Here is a 22,555-nt window from a genome sequence, read left to right as displayed (position 1 = left end):
GGTGAAGGTGGAGATGGTGACGCCAACCCATTGGTGGTGGAGATGGAGAGGATCAGTGACAACGTCGAAGGCATCAAAGCAAAACTCTCATTCCCTTCATGTGTGTGACCCATGAGAAGGGTTTCTTAACAGATCAGGTATTATTATTTCATAGATCCAGATTGGGATGATCTTGCTTGGATTTGGATCCACATTAGAGATAACCCTCCACTTCTTGGATGTATCTTTGGATGGCTTGATCATGATCAATAGTCTAGTTGCTTTAAATTTGGATAAATGATCCAAATGACTCCAGATCTCCATTAATGGGCAAAATCACTTCCCTATAAAATAAGATGCACACTTCTTAGATAAAATTCCAAAAAATATAGGAAAAATTGCATTAAATATATAAATAGATCTCAACTCATAAAACATGATATAAATCAAGATGTTGGTGTAGTTTGCACTAATAGTCTAACTCAGATTTTGATGAATGACAAGTGAGTTAAGTTAGTTGTTATTATGATCTAATGACTTAACCAAGTGTGCAGGAGTTGACGGATCTGGATGACCTAACACCAAACTGAAATCCAGCTAGATTCACGGGATCTGATAGTTGGTACAAAGCCTAGATAGGTCAAAGGGTCGACCTGACATCTAGTAGGGAGTCTGATTGGGTCCACTGGACTTGACAACTGGTAGAAGTCCAGTTGGATCTGCGGACATAACAACTGGTATGAAAACTTGGTGGGTCAAGAGGATGTTAATCGATCACAAGTTGGTAAGTAAAGGTAAGTCACTAGAGGATAGTGACTTAGTGAGGACGCATCCCAGTTGAGGGACAGTAGGTATTGGTTTAGTGTAGATCATTTTTGGATCCCTAAAACTGAGACCTTGACTAGTTCTTAATCAAGGGAGAACAAGAGCTAATTATTATTACTCATGATTATCGTGCTAACACTTGTCTTGCAAGTTATTATTTTATTTATTGGACTAATACGTTTTGCATGGCAAGAAGAGCACAAAAAACCTTGAGTGAATAGTACCCGAGACACCTTCAAGCATTGGAAGGTGCTTTGGCACTGTTCATGAAAGGCGCATTCGGTGCATGGAAGATGTCTTCTGCAGGATAAAATTCTGACCTCTTCGGCGATAAGAGCATCTTTTTGGGATCAAGTTTTATATGCTGGAGGCGCCTTCAACCCTATAGAAGATGCCTTCCACAGCCTTTATAAGAGCATCTCGACCAAGCTTCAACATATAACACATACACAAGCTTCTACGCATCCAATTGAGGTCCTGACTGCTCCAACTTCCTGTTGTGACTCTGCTACAACACTGCTACACTCATCTACTGTTGAGAAGCCATCCAAACATTGAGCTCGATCTAACCGGCTTTGGAAAGAAAGTGTTTGGTAACTTTAAATTCTATATTTAATTATAGTAAAAGGCCAAGTGTAATGTGTTGCACTTGCTCCGATTTTCCTTTGTACTCGATCCCTTCTTTCGTCGATTTCGAAAAAGTTATTTTAGTGGATTACCCATCGATAGGTCCGCGAGACCTTGGTCTTGGAGTAGGAGTTTCCAAAGGCTCCTAACCTAGTAAAATTGATCGTGTCTGTCTTTGTCTTCTTACTTGTTTTTTTTTTATGTTTTTCCGCTGCGTACTTTAATCTCAAAACGAAAAGAACAAGTTTTTTTAAAACCACGTGATTCACCCACCCCCTTCTGACGTATGACTCAATCCAACAAGTGATATTATAGTCAAGTTCTGCTCAGAATTGGTACAATCATCAATCAAGCTAGGGGGAGTTGTTTTATTCTTTGGATTTCAGTTTTTCATATTCTATTTAAATTGGTAAAAATTTACCTTTTCAAATAATTCTTTCTCGTTCAGTTTTTACTCAAAGTTGGTGCAACACCACTCGAATTCCTCGATATTCTTTTTATTTACTTAAACTCTGATAATCCAAGACCAAGTCTTGGTACCTCCCTTTGGTTTTCTATTTCAGTGATAAATGACACAAAATGAAGAATACAACACTGTTTGTCCACCACTATTCAACGAGGACGATTCCTATACTGGAAGAGGCGGATGGAAGTGTACTTGAAAATTGACTTTGACCAGTGGTTCAGCATCATCAAAGGATACAAGATGCCAGTTGACCACAATATCAGAATTCCAATAGACCCAAAAAATTAGAATCCAGAGATGAAGAAAAAAGCTAAAGTAGACTTCAAGGCACTCAACACAATCCAGTGTGGACTAACGAAGGAGGAACTAAACTACATTGACCCACACAAAAATGAAAAGGAACTATAGGACAAGTTCATAGAACAAAAAGAGATCCGCTAGTGACAAAAAGTAACAAAAAGAGACTTATTCTTCAATAAATTATTTAACATTAAAATGTAGGAAGGAGAATCCGCTAGTCAATTACACGCAAGGATAAAAGACATCTTCAACGGGCTTCACACAATCGGCCATCAAATGGAGAACCGAGATCTGATAAGGTATACTCTAAATGCATTCCCACGAAATGCATTGTGGGCATCCATCGTGGATGCCTACAAAATCTCGAGGAATGTATCCAAAAAAATTAGATGAACTCTTTTGTGAATTAGAACTGCACAAACAGACAAATGCCAAACCCGAGAAAGGTATTGTTCTTGTTGCAGGAATGTCAAAAGAAAAATACAGATCTAAACCAGAACCTGAAGATGAGTCTGACCCAGACTCAGATGATGAAGAATACCTAGTGAACTTGGTAAGAAAGATGTTCACAAGGTTGAAGAAGAACCTCACTAAAAAGGACCTGCAGAAGATCAAGTCGACTTCCAATTCCAACAACAATAAGACAAACATCATGTGTTTTGGATGCAACAAGAAGGGGCATTACAAGAACGACTGCCTAAATCTCAAGAAGAAGAAAGCCCTCAAGGCAACTTGGGACAAATCATCCGCAAAGGAATCAGGCAGTGACGAACCAAAGCACACCAACTATCTCACGATGATGGCATACAGACCACAATTGGAAAGTGAATCTGAAGATGAGTCTGAACCCGAATCGAGCCACGAGTCCACACTCTTTTCTGAAGGTTCCGATGAGGTACAATCTACCTTAAGCAAAAAAGTTTTTTTTTTTTAACTATTGCATGTTTACATAGGAAATTAACTATATTTGAAGATTAAATAAATGAACTGAGCAAAGAAAATAAAACACTTAATAAACAACTAAAAACAAATTCAACAGTTGAGTCGATTCTAGCTGAAATTCCAACTCAAGTCATAAAACATAAGGAGGGCAATTCTGTTGAGGCAATCGACCTAGGTTTGATCGGTACGATCATGGTTTTGATGTGTGTGTCAAAGAGTTTAAGTTAGGCTTTCATATGTGTTTGATATGTGTGTTTGAGTCTTGCAGGACTTAGTGAAACACACATGAGGAGTTTGGTGCAGCTAAGCTTGGGAAGCTCATCCTAGGGCTCAGATCCTTAGTCGGTGAAGGATAGTGTGGAAGACATCCGAGGGACTGCCGGACGAGGAGCAACGGAGTGGAGCCGAGGGAAACGGACTTCAAGGCAACGTGAAGGATGTCACGGAGAGGAGCCATGGGCTCGAGTGCATCTGAGAGACGAAGGCCGAGGAAGAGGACTTCAAGGGCGACTCCGGAGGGGATGAGAGTGAGTATGTAACCAGGTGCAGTCAACTGCTAGTTTTAGCAGTCAACTGCACCAGTCGACTATGTTGGAACACCAAGGTTGTTTTGGTGTGATCAACAAATTAAGTTAGGTCCTATGTATTTTTAACCTGTGTCTAAGTGTGCAGGAGCTTAGGAGCACAGGTAGTCGAGCGGAAGACGCAGCTAGCGAGAAGGACAGCACGCGGTGCGTCCGAGAGATGAGGCGCTGCGGAAGAGTACACCGGCGGATGAGAAGGAAGAGTACGGTGGTTCCGAGGGACGAGAAGCTGGAGCGGAAGACTGCTCGAGGAGCAAGAGACGCATCTAGCGAGAAGGTAGACATGGGATGCGACCGAGGGACGAAGATTACGGATGAGTACACTGGCGGACGAGAAGGAAGCACACGGCGATTCCGAGCGATGAGAAGCCTGAGCGGAATCCTGCTCGATAAGATCGAAAGTTGGGTTCGGGTGAGCCCTATTCCAGATGACAGAGATCACCCAAGCGAGCGGAAGACTCGGACTGAGGCGAACGGAGCCGGAGCAGAAGACCCGGTCTGAAAAAAGTCAATGGCATTGACTTTCCCAGCCGGGTTGCCCGGAACTGTCCGGGGCGCTCGGAACCCTTCCGGACACTCGGAGTTGACATTTTGACCAGATCACATCAATCAAGATCTGAACATTGGGGGATAAAGTTTTATTCCCCCGGGGCACCCGGAACCCCTTCGGGGCGCCCCGACCAAGGCTATAAATACAGCCTTGGTCCAAAAGCTTTCAATAAACTCAGAAATTGTAATTCCAACACTTGTGTGCTTCTTTTAGAGTTTAGCTTCTTTCTTTTTGTGCTTTCATTGCTGTAAGAGGCTTCTCCGCCTGAAGGAGATATTCTAGTGCAACATCTTCCTTGGATTAACAACCTTCCCGGTTGTAACTAAGTAAATCTCTTTGTGCCTCGTCTTTTCAGTTTTAATTTATTGCTTTCTTAATTTATGCAAGTGTTAGTTTAAGAAAATTGAGAAAGGTTTTTCTTTTTTTTTTTGTTTACAAGCTATTCAACCCCCCCTCCTAGCCGGCCACCACGATCCAACAAGTGGTATCAGAGCGAAGGCGCTTCAGGATAACTAACCACCGAACGAAGCAACGATATAATGGCCAGACTAAGCATCTACCCGTCGAAGTTCGAAGGGGAATTCACTAGCTGGAAAAAGCGAATGCAGGTATTCTTTAAAACTGATTTTGATTTAATGTTAATTATGGAATTCGGTTTTACAGCACCGGAAGGTAAGGAGAAATACCACTGGAAGAAAAAGAAGCAAGTCGACTACGTGGCAAACGGCAAAGCTGAGTAGCATCTACTAACCGTTCTTCTGCCACAAGAAGTCAACCGGATCGGCAACTACGACTCCACGAAGGAACTTTGGGAGAAGTTCCTTGAACTGCACGAAGGAACGTCCGAAGCAAAGCTCGTAAAACAGGATTTACTCCGCAACCAGCTCACCAGCCTGCGACTTGGGGAAGACGATACAGTTGCGCATCTGCACTCAAGGATAAAGGAAATCATCACCGGACTTTCGAATCTCGGAGAGACGATAAGTAATCGAGATTTGCTAAGGTATGCACTAAATTCCTTTCCTAGAAATTCAAAATGGGCGTCACTAGTAGATGCCTTTTATATTTCAAAAGACTTAGAAAAAAATACATTAGAAGAATTCTTTTCTATATTTGAAGTGCACGAATCAAGATGTGTAGGTACGAAGGAGCCCAAGAACAATGTCGCCCTCAAAGCATCGAGAGACGAACCTGAGTCGGAGTCTTCTCTCGACGACAAGGAAATGGTAATGATGGTAAGACGATTCAAGAAATTATGTAAGTCTAGAACCACTAACCATTCGCATAGTAGAAAGAAAAGGATCATCCGCTGCTACCACTGCGACGAAGAAGGGCACGTCAAGGACAACTGTCCCAAGCTAAAGAATAAGGACAAAGATAAAGGTAAGAAGTCTGTTCAAAAATGCAAAGCATTAAAAGCGACGTGGGGCGATACGTCGTCTGAATCGAAAGTCGAAGCTTTCTCCGAACTTGCATTAATGGCAAGTCATCAAGACGATGAATACGAGTCAAACTATTTCGAAATGAGCATCGAGAGCATCGATGAAGGGGGAGACACGGACAACGAGATCGACAAGGTAAGTCATGTACGATCTCTTCCTCCCGATAAACTCTTTAAATTCGTTAAATTATTAACAAAAGATTGCTGCAAATTAGAAAAAGAAAATAAAATTTTAAAAGTAATACTAGCTAAATCTTGCCCTCTAGAAGATTTAGACAAATCAAAATTAGAAAATGAAAAATTGAAATCAGAAAATAATAATTTAAAAATGTAGATAGATAGTCTAAAAAATCATGCATGTTCAAATAAAATATATTTAAAAAATAAAACAATTTAAATTGATATTTTCGATATCATAAGAGACAGATCAGAAATATTTCAAAGAAAAATGTCCCTAAGAAATTCCTAGTTAATCCAATAGGCCGGAACCTATATTGGGTTCCTAAGTCTTGTTTAACTTGAACTAATTAGATTTAGAGCTTTCAGCGAGAAAATTAGACATTAAAATTTCTTTATGAGACTTTGTCTAAGGAAGTGGTTGTTGCTCCAATAACCAAGAATGCCTAGTGCCTCGCCACGACCTGGAAGTCAAAATATTGAAATAAAATATTTAATTAACTTTCTAATAAAAGCATTAAGGTGGAAACTTAATAATGCTTTAAAAAGTCTTTTAAACATATTTTTTTAAAAAAAAATTCAAAATTTGTTTTAATTAGAAATTTTTTTGTGTGCGTAAAACTTTTACTTAAAAATTAAAAGTTTTTCTGAAATTAGAAATTTCTGCTTAAAATATTTACTTAGAAAAATTCTTTTCAAAAATATTTTTACAAAATTTTTTAAGTCAGATTTTTTTTTTAAAAATTCTCTTACTTAAAGCTTTACTTAGAAATTTTTTTATTTAGAGTTTTTCCTTAGAAAATTTTCTTATCTTAAAAGTTTTACTTAGAAATTGTTTAACTTAGAATATTTTTTGCTGAAAATTATTGTAAATTCTATAATTTAAAATTTATTCAACTTAGAATTTTTTTAAAGAAAATTAGAAATTTTTTAACCCTTAGATTTTTTCGGAACCCCATTTTTTTATGTGATCAAAGGGGGAGAAGGAAAAGTATAAGTCTAGGGGGAGGTAGACTAAATTTTCTATCTTTTTACACTTAATTGCAAATTTAGTTAGTTTATTTTTTTTATGTCTATTTACCCTAACTTAACTTGGGTTGCTCACATCAAAAAGGGAGAGATTGTTGGAACTTCAAGGTTATTTTGGTATGATCAACAAGTTAAGTTAGGTTCTGTATGTTTTTAACCTTGTGTCTAAGTGTGCAGGAGCTTAGGAGCACAGGTAGTCGAGCGGAAGACGCAGCTAGCGAGAAGAACGACAAGCGGTGCGTCCGAGGGATGAGGCGCTGCGGAAGAGTACACCGGTGGACGAGAAGGAAGCGTGCGGTGATTTTCGAGGGACGAGAAGCCGAAGCGGAAGATTGCTCGAGGAGCAAGAGACGCAGCTAGCGAAAAGGTCGGCATGGGGTGCGACCGAGGAATGAAGACTGCGAATGAGTACGCTGGCAGACGAGAAGGAAGCATGCGGCGATTCCGAGGGATGAGAAGCCGGAGCGGAAGCTTGCTCGAGAAGACCAGAAGTTGGGTTCGGGTGAGCCCTATTCCGGATAGCAGAGATCACCCAAGCGAGCGGAAGACTCGGACTGAGGCGAACAGAGTTGGAGCAGAAGACCTGGGCTGAAAAAAGTCAACGGGGGTTGACTTTCCCAACCGGGGCGCTCGGAACAGTCCAGGGCGCCCGGAACAGTCCGGGGTGCTCGAACCAGTCCAGGGCGCTCGGAACCCTTCCGGACGCCCGGAGTTGACTTTTTGACCAGATCGCGTCAATCGCGATCTGAACGTTGGGGGATAAAGTTTTATCCCCCAAGGCGCTCGGAACCCCTTCGGGGCGCCCTGACCAAGGCTATAAATACAGCCTTGGTCTAGAAGTTTCAATTAACTCAGAAATTATAATTCCAACACTTGTGTGCTTCTTTTAGAGTTTAGCTTCTTTCTATTTTCGCTTTCATTGTTGTAAGAGTCTTCTCCGCCTGAAGGATATATTTTAGTGTGACATCTTCCTTGGATTAACAACCTCCCCGGTTGTAACCAAGTAAATCTCTCTGTGCCTTGTCTTTTTAGTTTTAATTTATTGCTTTCTTAATTTATGCAAGTTTTAGTTTAAGAAAGTCGAGAAAGGTTTTTCTTTTTTTGTTTACAGGCAATTCAACCCCCCTTCTAGCCGGCCGCCGCGATCCAACAGACTGCACCAGTCGATTGCTAGTTTTAGCAGTCGACTTGCAGCGAATAGAAGCATTCTGTTCGCTCAACCAGCGACTACCAGTCAATTGGTAGTTTTACCAGTCGACTGGTAAATGAATGTTGGCAAACTGTTGGTGCTATAATGAGCACTGGTTCCGATGAATGATGACAACCTCCAATGAAGACAAATTCCGACGATTTGAAGAAACTCCTCCACGCTCCTACGTATAGTGAGATGAGCCAACAAAGTATTAGTGACCTAAGACCAGGGTGGGGATCCCTGGCTAGACCCTTCGACTCTCAAGTCAGTTCCTCTCAAAGATGGAAGAAGAAGAACAATAATTGAAGTGAAAGTAGAGTTTCGATGCTAAAACTTATGTACCTTGCTAACGAAGAAGATCCCCCTTTTTATACCACTTCACGTGACCTCCGTAGTCGTGAGGTGGTTCTCGGTTCGTTAGAGTTTGCTAGGAGATGAAGTCATCTTCTATACTTTGTGCAATAATCCTTTAAAGAATCTTTTTTGTACCCTAGATGTACCTATTTTATCGTTTATAACACATTATCACGATTAAAGAAGCTTCTAGAAGATATTTCCTGCTGATCCGATAGTAAGAGTGGAGTCCCGTACGTGATAGAGGGCAATGACACGTGGAGGTCAAAGCCAAGAGTCAACCCAAAGGTGTGGCCGATTCGGAAGGTCATCTGGCCGATCGGCCACGACCGCGCCCGGTGCGACGCAGAAACAGCTCAACCACGGGCCGAGTTTCCGACGCTCATAAGTCTGCCTAGGAAAGTTGAGGCGTCGGGTGGCCTGTTCGCTCGGACGAGTTACGAATCAACCAATACATGTCCCCTCCCGGACGGTAGTGGGTCCCTACATCTCTCCCGGTCGGGCTAATAACATACAAAAGGAGTAGAAGAGGATAACGGGGACAACCGGTGTTATCCTTCTTGAGACATGTGTCGCCGACAAACAGCATGGTTGGCGGCCGGACCGGACAGAGAATCGTACTGTGGAAGTTTCCACTGTCATGTCAGAGATATGCTCGGACGGTTGAGGTATGGCGTCAGGCGCACTTTTCTAACACGACCATTTCTAGGAATGCTTTGAGGAGCGTGCACACTTCGGAAAGCGTGTACGCGCTCCCTAGGAGCCCTATATAAGGGCCCCCAACCTTTAGCGGAGGTATGCATTCTCATCACTGTAGCTAGTCTTCACGCTCGTTATTCTGCCTCGATCTCTTCTCGCCGGAGCTGACTTGAGCATCGGAGGGTCATCGCCGGGAACCCCCTCCCGACTCGATTTTGTGTTTGCAGGTTCTCACCGGAGGCTCACGCCAGTCGGAGGTTCATACGTCGTCAACAAGAGCGCCACGTCCCCAGCGTCTGTCGACTCAGCACCCGTACATGATCAAATTGACGTCGTATGTGGGAACGCACCTAAATCCGAAACTGAGACGATGGAAGAAGCTGGACGTCAACACACCGTGACGCTCTCCCAAGAAGAGTTCGACGAGCTCATCCAGGCACGAGCAGCGAAGATAGTGGAGCAACAACAAAAGGCTTACGCCGAGAGGTTGCCACAACAAGCCACCTCAGCGTCAGGTGGTCGAGCGGCACCAGAAGATCGACCGGAGCAATTTTCTACGTGGGTGCAGAATAGAGGGTAGATTGGCACGCTAGGAGAGGCACCCGCTGCCTCCATTCCATTCCATTGGGCCTTGTCCAGACTCCGTTCGAGCTGGCTCAAACCAACTAAGGGTCATCTGATGAAGCGCCTGTGCGGGATGCTAGGAAAGGGAAGGCGTCCCGAACCGAGTCATCCCCGAGCGGATCAATCGGCGATTCTACAAGACCCCCTCCCGAAGCATTACGCTCCGCTAGCAATCGGAGAGTACAATGGTACAACCGACCCGGATGACCACCTCGATAAGTTCGACAACGCCGCTACTCTTCATCAATACACCGACGGAGTAAAATACAGGGTCTTCCTCACCACCCTGTCCGGCTCCGCACAACGTTGGTTCCGGAGATTGCCGGATGGATCGATTCGGAGTTTTAAGGATTTCCGAACGGTTTTCCTCCACCACTTCTCGAGCAGCATGCGCTACCAAAAGACCAGTGTCAGTCTGTTCTCCATGAAGCAAGGAGCTAGAGAGACTCTCCGAGCTTACATCCAGCGATTTAACCATGCCGCTCTGGACATTCCCGTAATCTCATCCGAGACCATGATGCACGCCTTCACCTAGGGGCTGATGGATGGCGACTTCTTCCGCTAGCTCATCAGGAAGCCGCCACGTGATTATGACCATATGTTGAAAAAGGCGAGTGAATACATCAACGTGGAGGAGGCGCAAGCGGCCTGCAAAAAGAAACACCGGCAGAGTTAGCAGCACCGGCCGAGCGGAGGCCTCAAGCCATTCATCAACCACCCAGAGGACCCCGGGTCAAGGGGATGAGGCCGCATCAGGAATCAAGGTCGCACGCTGTCCAACACGTGGAGGTCGAACGGTCTAAACCGAGAGGAAAGGTATGGACTCCCATGTTTTGTTCACTTCATCAGTCGGCAACTCACAACACCCGTGACTGTCGGAGTCTTGCCCCGGTCATTAAGCCAAGGAACTATCGCCGCCGGTCGCCTTCGCCTGATCGACATCATAATCATCAAAACGCCGGACAACGAACGACCAGACAGTCACGCGAGTAGCGACATCTGCACCAACCAAGAAGCAAACCCCGAGCCTCCCAAGAGCGAGCCAGACCGTCTGCTCGGGAGGAAGAAAATAGAAGCAACACAGCTCGGGGGGAAATCAACATCATCGCTGGAGGGCCAACCAGCGGAGACTCCAACGGAGCCCGCAAGTCGTACGCCCGACGGTTGGAGATCCATGCCGTGGGATGCAGCCGAGAGAAGGCGAACGGGTCCTAGATCAGCTTCAGCCCTGGCGACCTCGAGGGAGTTGAAATGCCTCACAACGACACCCTCATTATCTGAGCGATAATAGCAAACTACACTATTCATCACATCTTTATTGACACAGGGAGCTCGATCAACATCATCTTCAAGAGGGTGTTTGACCAGCTTCAGATCGATAGGGCTGAGCTGCTGCCTATGATAACGCCCCTGTTCGGATTCACTGGTAACGAGATTATTCAGTCGATCGGCCAGATGAAATTGGCCATTTCGCTCGGTGAAGAGCCGCTCAGAAGGACGCGGACCACTAATTTCATCGTAGTGGACGTGCCCTCGGCGTACAACGCCATTTTGGGCCGACCAGCCCTCAGTGAATTCCAGGCTGTCGTCTCAACATTCTATCAGAAGATCAAGTTCCCTGTCGAGGACCAAGTGGGAGAGGTCAGAGGCGATCAATTGGCAGCGCGGCACTACTCTGTGGAAATGGTCCGAGCCGAGTTGAGGTCTGCTCGAAAGGCCCCTCGGATCGAGGTAAATGCTATAATTGAAAGGCCTCCCACCTTAGTTTATGAAGGAAAAGAAGAAGTGTAGATCCGGGATGGCCGACCGGAGGCGACCACCTTCGTTGCATCTGACCTGGAAGCCGGCCCGAAGGAGGAGCTGATCAGGTGCCTATAGCACAATAATGACGTCTTCGCGTGGTCAACACACGAGCTGTCAGGCATCTCGCCGAGCGTCAGACAGCACGAGCTTCATGTCCGACCAGACGCTCGACCCGTAAAGCAGAGGAAGAGGGATTTCAGCGCGGAACAGAATGTCATCATTCGAGCGGAAGTCGAGAAGCTTCTGGAAGCCGACCATATACGGGAAGTGCAATTCCCAAGCTGGCTCGTGAATGTGGTGCTGGTCTCCAAGCCGGGTAACAAGTGGAGAGTCTGCATCAACTTCGGGGATCTGAACAAGGCATGCCCGAAGGATTTTTACCCTTTGCCCCGGATTGATCAAATGGTGGATTCAACGGCTGGGTGCGAGCTGATATGCATGCTGAATGCATATCAGGGGTACCATCAAGTGCCGCTCGCCCGTGATGATCAGGAGAAAGTAAGCTTCATAACTGTGGATGACACTTACTGCTACAATGTGATGCCATTCGGATTGAAGAACACAGGTGCTACATACCAGCGGCTCATGAACGAAGTGTTCTGGAAGCAAATCGGGCGAAATCTGGAGGTATACGTTGATAACATACTTATTAAATCAATCCGAGCGATCAACCTTCGTGCAGATATAGAGGAAACCTTCGGAACGCTGAGGACATATGGGGTTAAGCTAAATCCCCAAAAGTGTCTGTTCAGAGCAAAAAGTGGATGCTTCCTGGGGTATATCGTGACCGAGCGGGGCATAGAGGCGAACACTAGCAAGGTAAAGGCATTGCAGAACATGCCACCTCCTAGAAATTTGAAGGAAGTACAGCGCCTTACCGGTCGGATAACGGCTCTCTCGCGGTTCATCTCCAAAACTACCGACTGGAGCATTCCCTTTTTCAAGATTCTTCGTCGAGCCACCAAATTCTAGTGGGACGAAGAATGCGATAGGGCGTTCGAAGCTTTGAAGGTTTATCTGAACTCTTTACCTGTATTAGCCAAGCCAGCTATCGGCGAGCCGCTCCGCATATACTTATCCTCGACTGAGCACGCTGTTGGCTCGCCATTGGTAAGGCTGGACGGCGAAGAACAGCTTGTGTATTTTCTAAGTCACATCCTAAAGGACGCTGAATCCCGCTACACTGGTCTTGAGAAGCTTGCCTTCACGTTAGTCCTTGCCGCCCGGAGACTCCGACCCTACTTTCTCGCACACACAATTGTCGTCATGATGAACAACCCTTTGGGAAGAGTACTTCTCAATCTCGAGGCGTCCAACGATTGATCAAATGGACAACTGAGCTCAGCGAGTTCGACATACAATACCAGCCCCGGACGACAATTAAGATGCAATCCTTGGCGGATTTCGTCACTGAAGTGCAAAACCCCGAGCTCGAAGCCACTTGGAGGGTGTATGTGGATAGGTCGGCCACGCGGCAGGGAAGCGACATCGGTCTTCTGTTGATTTCACCACAAGAAGAGCGGATGCATCTGTCCGTTCGGTTGGATTACCGCACAACCAACAACGAGGCAGAGTATGAGGCCCTCGTAGTGGGATTGCAGGACGCTCGGCACGTAGGAGCCAGTAAGGTGTTAATTTATTCAGACTCACAGTTGGCCGCTCAACATCTCTTGGGAACCTTCGAGATAAGCAACACACGGCTGAAGCTGTACGCGGAGGCCTTTGACAAGCTCAAAACCAACTTCGACGAGGTTATCATACAGAAGATCCCCCGAGCGGAGAATCAGGCGGCAGATGAGTTGGCAAAGCTGGCAAGCTCGATATCACCAATTCTAATCCAACAGTCAATCGAGCAGGTATCTCTGGTCGCCTACATCGACCGGATGGACGGGCTCACATTCCCAAATGACCGGCGGACGACTATAGCAGAATTTCTGAAGTCAGGGGCAACACCTTCCGATCGGGAGGAAGCGCATCTGGTCAGGAGGAGAGCTGGTCGGTTCGTCCTCATTGGCAACCAACTCTACAAAAAAGCGTTCTCCAGACCTCTGCTCAAATGTGTTGGTCCGGAAGATGTGGACTATATTCTGCAAGAGGTACACCAAGGCTTATGCAGCGGGCATCCAGGTGGCCGCTGGTTAGCGTGAAAGATTCTTTTGGTTGGCTACTTTTGGCCAACTTTACAGGAGGACGCCGCTCGAAAAGTCGCCACGTGCTTATCTTGCCAGAAATACCATAATTTCTCACATCGTCCCACGGAGGAGTTAAAGACATCCACAGTGTCCTGCCCTTTCGATCAATGGGGCATGGACATTGTAGGACCATTTCCAATGGCGATCGGACAACGGAAGTTTTTACTAGTAGCGGTAGACTATTTCTCAAAGTGGGTGGAAGTCGAGCCGCTCGCGAAAATAACCGAGCAGATGGTCAAGAAGTTCATCTGGCAGCACATAATATGTCGGTTCGGCATTCCATGACGGCTCATGTCTGACAATGGGCAGCAATTCGTTGGACAATAGCTCAAAGAATGGTGTGAGGGGTATGACATTTAGCAACACTTCACCTCTGTGGCTTATCCGCAGAGCAACGGGCAGGCTAAGGTCGCCAATCGGGAGATCCTTCAGATTCTTCGAGTTCGGCTCGACCATATCGGTGGCAGCTGGGTAGATGAGCTCCCGGGCATGTTATGGGCGATTCACACTACCCCTAAGGAGGGAACGGGGGTCACACCTTTCCACTTGGTGTACAGAGGGGAGACCGTCGTCCTCGTGGAGGTCGGAGTAGAATCCGATCGAGTACAACAGTACAATGCGAGTAAAGCCGAGAGGAGGCAGCTGGAGTTAGACATGGTAGATGAGGCACGAGCCAAGGCAGCCATCCGGCTAATGGCATACTGGCAAAGAATGAAGGAGAATTACAACAAGCGAGTAATTCTCAAGGCATTCCAAGTCGACGACTTTGTATGGAAGAAGGTGAAGCCAGTCGGAGATGTGAGCAAGCTGGAGGCACCCTCGGCTGGGCCCTTCAAGGTCATCGAGAAGCTCCGATCGGGCGCCTATTACCTCAAGGATGAAGATGGACGGCAGTTAGAATGACCATGGAGCGCTAAACATCTCCAGTCGTATCGAGTTGGATGAAAGGTGTGCCTATGTAATTCGTTATATGTACTTTCTGTTCCTCGACTCCCTTTGAATGCAGGAATGATATCAAAAAGAAAAGAGTACGCCGAACGATTAGGCCCCATGAAAACCGTCGAGTGGCAACGTTAAACTCTAGGACCGGCGACTATAAACCCCCCGGCCTGAAGACCGTCGAGCGGTGACGTTAAACTCTAGAGTCGGACTTGCGACTATAAACCCCCCGACCTGAAGACCGTTGAGCGGCGACGTTAAACTCTAGAGTCGGACCGACGACTATAAACCCCCCCCCCCCCGCCTGAAAACTGTCGCGCGGCGACGTTAAACTCTAGAGTTGGATCGGCGACTATAAACCCCCCGGCCTGAAGACCGTCGAGCGGCGACATTAAACCCCAGAGTCTAACCAACGAATGTAAAACCCTGGCTCGTAGCTCGCCGAGCGGCAACCATAGGGTTCAGGCTTGGCATCGCGTAATCCTAATGGAACTTACGGAAGAGTGATGATCTTGTACTCGACTGCCGAGTGGTAACTCAAAGATCGAGAGGCAAAGACTCGCACAAGTCAGACAGCTCACTCGAATACACACGGCGATTGGACGAGCAGCCAAGGAAAGGCCATAGAAGGTTCATTGATCAAAATTAGCCGAACGACGAGTACAAAAAGTGAAATAGGCCGAATGACCAATACACATCCACGACTTTACTCTAAATAATTAAAAATCTTGTCCGGAATCGTGGTCAGAAGATCAGCATGATCACAGACGGGAATAGTGAAATCTTCAGGAAGCCGACCCTTTTTCTTCAGATAGTCAGTCGTGGTGATGATGTCCAACTCGAACGCATGGACGAGCCGAGCGCAAGCTTTCTCTACGAAGTTCTCCGAGCTGATGTAGTTCTGCTTCATGACAGCGACTCGGCCAAGTTCGGCCTCTTGATATTCTTTGAAGGCGGCTCGGGAGGCCTCCAATGCGTCTTGAAAGGTCTTCAGATCACTCTGAAGAGCGTCCACCTCCGCTAAACGGTTATTCTTCTCGGCAGTGAGTAGGTCGGTCAACTCGTTGACTCTCAGCTCAAGCGTCCGGGCCTCGACATTCTTCGTTTCCAGGTCGATGATGACCTGATTCTTCTTTTTGGTGGCCAAAGTGATCTTTTTGTCAAATGTTTTGACCTGGGTCTCGAACCGGTCCACCATAGTTTGCAAGCCCGAAGATTTGTGTCGCTCGGCCTCTAGCAGTTTATTAGTCTTATCCAGATCGGCCTTCAGCTCGGCGTAAGAAGGGCCTTGAAGGGGGGCCCACCAGAAACCTTGAGCTTTTTGAACTCCTCTTTAAGGAAAGCTAAGCGGTGGCATACCGCTATACTTTCCACCCAATGCTGCAACCTGGTTAAAAGAAAAATAGTCAGTACCGAACGGAGGAAAAGAAATGAAGGCTTGTGATAAAAGTTACCCCAGTGGTTTGTTGCAAATAATTGTTGCCGAGCAGCCCAGGGGCATCACACCCACGCGCGCTCGGGCGTCCTCCCAGACTTTCGCGAGGGGTCCCCGGATGGTTATTAAGTGTTCGGAGCTCGTCGGCTGTTCGGACACCTGCATATATTCCTCTATCGGTAGGAGGAGTAAGACTTTGATAGTCCTGCGCCGACCCAGAGTAGACTGAGCGGACGCGGAAGGGGCAGAAGATTGTCCGACCGACTCAGAGCGAATAAGAGATCGCTTGATTACCCGTGGAGCCAGAGGGAACGAGCTGAGAGGCCGAGCAACGACAGGGTCGGAAGGCCAATCTCCTTGAGATAGGGTCCGGTCAGAAGACAGTGCTTCTACAGTCGCTGGAGCCAGTGGAGGAGGATCGTCCGTCTGCTCAGACACGCAAATAGCTGAGGTGGTCGAGTGGGTTGGTGTGACCGTTCGGCGGCGTTTTCGCCCAACCAACGGGAGTTCGTCATCAGTAGACTCGGCTTCCTCGGGCCGAGTGGCCGGTTGCATACTCGATGGAGCGGTCTCCCCGGTTGCATCAGTAGTGACCGTCGCGAGTGGCAGACGCCTCGCCCGTCGTCTGTGCCTCTTCACTCTCGCCTTCATGCGAGCCGATCGGGGTGATGCCAAGTCTCTCCGCCTCCTGCGCTGCAGCCGCCTCTATCTCGGCGGCCTTGCATTTCAGCATGCCGAACACCACCGATTTCATCATGGTCTTGACTGCAAGAAAGAAAAAAGAAATCAATTAGACTCAAAGAAAAGGAGAGAAAGTTATTTCTTACCGGGGTCGTTCGGGAGTCGCGTTTGGATCGGGCTTAAACTGAATAGATACATCATCCCTTCGGGCAGCAGTTTATGGATGTCCAGCTTCAGCCTGGCCAGTAGGTTAGCCGCGTGTAGAAAAGCGGGCTCGGTCCTGTTCCTTTGGCAGCGAAGTTTGCCATTGGGTTCTAAAGGGTGGCGGCTCGGGTAAACTCAAAAAGAAGAAATGATCTTTCCAATGCTTGTTGGAGGTAGACATTTTATCAAAGAAACTAAGCTGGTCCGAGCTTGAAACAAGAAGGTGCCCAGCTCGGACTGCTTGGGATAGTAAAAATAATGGAAAATCTGAGGCTTAAGGGGAATGTTGTGCACTCGGAAGAGCACAACTACGCAGCACAGGAGCCTAAAGGAGTTGGGCACGAGCTGGCCGAGCGAAATACGAAAGTAGTTGCAAACTTCTATGATGAATGGGTGGATTGGAAACCTAAGGCCACCTACGAATTGGTCGCGGAAGAAGGTAATAGTGTCGGTCGGTGGGTCATGAGGCCGGTCGGACGACTCGGCCAGAATGAGTTTGTGGTTAGCAGGGATGTCATATGCATTGATCAGTTTAAAGACATCCCCCGAGTTAAACCAACTCTCCATGGTTTGATACCAAAGGCCGGGAGAGGGGGCCGACGAACTGGCCATAATCGGAAAATGAAAACACAAAAGGTTCGTCGAAAAGGTTGACGAAAAGAGCAACGATAGAGAAGACGCCGAGGAAAGCTAAGGGAAGTAAACACGAACACAAGAGAGAGTCAGAAAGCTTACAAAAGATCCTATAGGGAGGTAGAAAATCGTCGGAGCACTAGAGGTCGAGGAGGCCGGTGAAGCACGCAGAAGCAGCAACGATGGAATAGTTGTCGGCACCTGTGCTTTATAAACACAGGGCTCGACCAACCGTAGTCGTCCGATCCAGGTCATCGAGATCAAAGTCGACATCCGACCATCGAATTCAAACTGCCTCCTGTCCCATCAGAGCTGATGCCCTCGTCGTACGATGACGGTGGTGGCGCCACGTGGTGGCAAGTCAAAGGGCGACATTTAATGAACGCCATTACACAAGCGTGGGCGCGTGCTTGACCTTAATAGCAGGGATTTACACGAATTCCGAGGAGATCCGGAAGACGTCAACATTAATCGTCCTCGGATCGGCAAGGCAATCAGCGGCAAGCAAAACTTCCGAAGGCTTAGCAGGTAGGCCGCCGAGCGGCTGCTTGGAGCCTCCACCGTGCCCGAACGGAGAAGCACTCACTTCAGTGGCCGAATGGCCGGTACATCACTAAACTAGCAGTCCAGTCAGTCAGACTTTCAGCCTCCTTCGATTAGACTTGAGGGGAAGACATGTGATCCGGTAGTAAGAGTGGAGTTCCATACGGGATAGAGGGCAATGACACGTGGAGGTCAAAGCCAAGAGTTAACCCAAAAGTGTGGCCGATCGGAAGGCCACCTGGCCAATCGGCTACGACCGCGCCCGGTGCGGCGTAGAAATAGCTCAACCGCGGGCCGGGTTTCCGACGCTCATAAGTCTGCCTAGGAAAGTTGAGGCGCCGGGTGGCCTGTTCGCTCGGACGAGTTGCGAATCAACCAATACATGTCCCCTCTCGGACGGCAGTGGGTCCTTGCATCTCTCCCGGTCGAGCTAGTAACAGACAAAAGGAGCAGAAGAAGACAACGGGGATAGCCGGTGTTATCCTTCTCGAGACATGTGTCGCCGACGAACAACATAGTTGGCGGCCGGACCGGACAGAGAATCGTACGGTGGAAGTTTCCACTATCATGTCAGAGATATGCTCGGACGGTTGAGGTATGACGTCAGACGTACTTTTCTGACACGACCATTTCTAGGTATGCTTTGAGGAGCGTACACGCCTTGGAAAGCATGCACACGCTCCCTGGGAGCCCTATATAAGGGCCCCCAACCTTCGGCGGAGGTATGCATTCTCATCACTGTAGCTAGTCTTCACGCTTGTTATTCTGCCTCGATCTCTTCTCACCGGAGCTGACTTGAGCGTCGGAGGGCCGTCGCCGGGAACCCCCTCCCGTCTCGGTTTTGTGTTTGCAGGTTCTCACCAGAGGCTCACGCCAGTCGGAGGTTCATATGCCGTCAACAAGAGCGCCACGTCCCCAGCGTCTGTCGACTCAGCACCCGGACAAGATCACCTGCCAAATATTCTGTTAAGCATGTTTCAGTCAATCATTTGAGCCGACCGTGTATACTGTTAGAAATGTCCCCTATTGAATATGTCTCGGCCAGTTGTTCAAGCCAACTGTATATACTTGTTAGGAATGCTTCCTATTAAATGTATCTCGGCCTATCATTCAAGCCAGCCGTATATATTGTTAAGAGTGTTTCCTGCTGAATATATCTCGGTCGGTCATTCAAGCCGACCGTATATACTGTTAATAATACCTTCTGTTGATCCTTTCTTTATACAGTTATACTCGTGCGGGCTTTGCCCGACCAATCATATATATGAGTGCGAGAGCGCTCACTCGACCTGCTATTGACCAATAAAATGATGAGAATGTTATATAGGGCTACATGTCTTTATGCTCGGGTGGATTTTGCCCAACCGAGCATATATAAGCACGTGGATGCTCACTCGGCCTGCGGTCGGCCGGTAAGATATTGAGAATATTATATAAGGCTGCATGCCTTTATGCTCGGGCGGGTTTTGCCTGGCCGAGCATATATGAGCACGTGAATGCTCTCTCGGCATGTGGTCGGCCGGTAAGATACTGAGAATATTATATAAGGCTACATGCCTTTATGCTCGGACGGGATTTGCTCGGCCGAGCATATATGAGCATGGGGGTGCTTACTCGTCCTGCGGTCGGTCGGTCGGTAAGATACTGAGGATATTATATAAGGTTACATGCTTTTATGCACGGGTGGGCTTTGCCCGACCGAGCATATATGAGCACGAGGGCGCTCTCTCGGCCTGTGGTCAGCCAGTAAGATACTAAGGATATTATATAAGGCTACATGCTTTTATGCTTGGACAGACTTTGCTCGGTCGAGCATATATGAGCGTGAGGGCGGTCTCTCGGCCTATTGTCGGCCGGTAAAATATTAAGGATATTATATAAGGCTACATGCCTTTATGATCGGACGGACTTTGCCCGACCGAGCATATATGAGCGCGAGAGTGCTCGCTTGGCCTGTGATCAGCCGATAAGATATTAAGAATATTATATAAGGTTGCATGCCTTTATGCTCGGGCAGGCTTTGCCCGGTCGAGCATATATGAGCATGGGGGCGCTCTCTCAGCTTACGATCAACCGGTAAGATATTGAGGATATTATATAAGACTACATGTTTTTATGCCCGGCGGAGCATATTATATATAATATACTGAGAATATTATATATAAGGATAAATGCCTTTACGCTCAAGCGGGCTTTGCTCAACCGGGCGTGTATGAATGCTTGGATATAAGCTCGACCTGCGGTTTGTCGGTAATATATCCTTCCTATCTTTCTTAGCCTGATCCCCTCCTTCATTCGCTCAGCCAATAAATTATAACTCGTATCAGACACAATAGTTTAATGGATCTATTTATTGAATATTTATCATAATTTTAACGCTTGCTGATAACTTAACACAACCCTCATTCTTTATCCGGGCTTGAGACCGATCATGACTCACGGGCAAAATTATTAATTTTTTTTAATAAATCGAATTTATATTATAATATTTTAAAAAATTATTTTATATATTTTTAACTGTTTTAATGTATAATTGATATTATATTTTTTATATTATTTTAAATATAAATTATTTAAATTAATAATTAATTAAATAAAAAATAGCTAATTTATATAATTATTATTGTATTAATTTATATAATTATGATTATTTAGGGGGTGTATTCAATGTTGGACTTTTAATTACTTTGAATGACTTTTGTGGGTTTTAAAAGTCTAGGTGTATTCAATTTAGACTTTTATAAATTCTATAGAAATCTAATGGTATCTAAATTGAATTTTTATAGAGTTTTAAAAAGTCATGTGGTATTCAAACTTGACTTTTTAAACTCTATGAAAATCTTTTGGTATCCAAAATTTTAATAAACTTTCATGGATTCTTTTAGAATTCTTTGGATATAAATTTTAATCAATGAGAGCTCTTCAAAATATTTGGTATAAGTTTAAATATAAAATAAAAAATCTTCTCCTCATCCTTGATATTTCTATTGACTTCAAATCATTTTAATTTTGTATGAATAAATTCTTTCTCTTTCCGCTCCTTGATTTTGATTATTTCTTCGAGTCTTGTCCAGAGCCTATCAATATAATAGTACACAGTCCAACTTGAAGCATATTCAACAAAGAATCTTCATCACCTAAATCAAATTTAACACTGTTCTCGATGTTATTCCTTCACCACCTTGATCACGTCGATGATCTAGCATAGAGATTACTTTAAGGGTGCGTTTGGTTCAAGTCATCATGTATAACCTTGGTTATGTAATTACCAGGTAATCACATAACCAAGGTTATAGGGAATAAAACATAACCAAATGTTGTTTGGTTCAACTTAGGTAATACAACAAAAACTTGTTTATTTGAAGGTTTTAATGAATACCCTAGTTTAATATTTTACCGTATTACCCTCAGTTACAAAACCAACTATACATAATATTATTATTATTATTATTATTATTATTATTATTTATTTATTTTTTTATGTTTTTTTACTTTTCTTTTTCCTGTATATTTTTTTTACTTTTTTATATGTTTTTTTATTTTTTTAATGTTTTTGTATTTTTATATTATTTATATTTATATTTTTTATTTTTTTTATAATTTTTTAAATTTTAATTTTATTTATTTATTTTATTTTAAATTTATTTTATTTTTTTTATTTTTATATTTTTTAAATTTTTTAAAATTTTTAAAATTTTTATTTTTTATTTTTAAATTTTTATTTGTTAAAATTATTTATTTTTTAAAAAATAAATTTTTTAATTTTTTAAAATATTTTTTTATTTTTTTACATTTTTTCTCTTTTTTTTCATGTTTTTTCTTATCGGAGGGTATTTTTGGTAAAAAAAATTCGTTAACCCCGGAATCAACAAAAACCTTAGTTTTCTGAGGTTTTCCGATTCCGGGCTGCATGACCCTTTTGCTGACGTGTCGGACATGGAACATTACTTGGGAATCATCGAATACTTAAACCAAACAAGGTTTTTGTTGATAACCTTGGATGAATAACCAAGGTTATCAAGAATAACCCCGAACCAAACGCACCCTAAAGGTGTGTTACCCTATATTATAAAACTAATTATACATGTTTTTTTGAACTTTATTTTTTTTTTTTGAATTTTATGTTTTTCTATATTATTTTTGTTTTTAAAGTTTACGTTTTTTTAGTTTAAGTTTTTTTTAAAATTTTTTTACTTTCCGTTTTTTTAGTTTATGGTTTTTTTAAACTTTTACGTTTTTTACTTTACGTTTTTTTTATTTTAACTTTTTTTAAAGTTTATGTTTTTTTCTTTACATTTTTTTTAAAGTTTACGATTTTTTTAGTTTACCATTTTTT

This window comes from Zingiber officinale, chromosome 6A (genome assembly GCF_018446385.1).
Source record: "Zingiber officinale cultivar Zhangliang chromosome 6A, Zo_v1.1, whole genome shotgun sequence".
NCBI lineage: Eukaryota > Viridiplantae > Streptophyta > Magnoliopsida > Zingiberales > Zingiberaceae > Zingiber > Zingiber officinale.
This window is presented reverse-complemented; position numbering follows the sequence as displayed.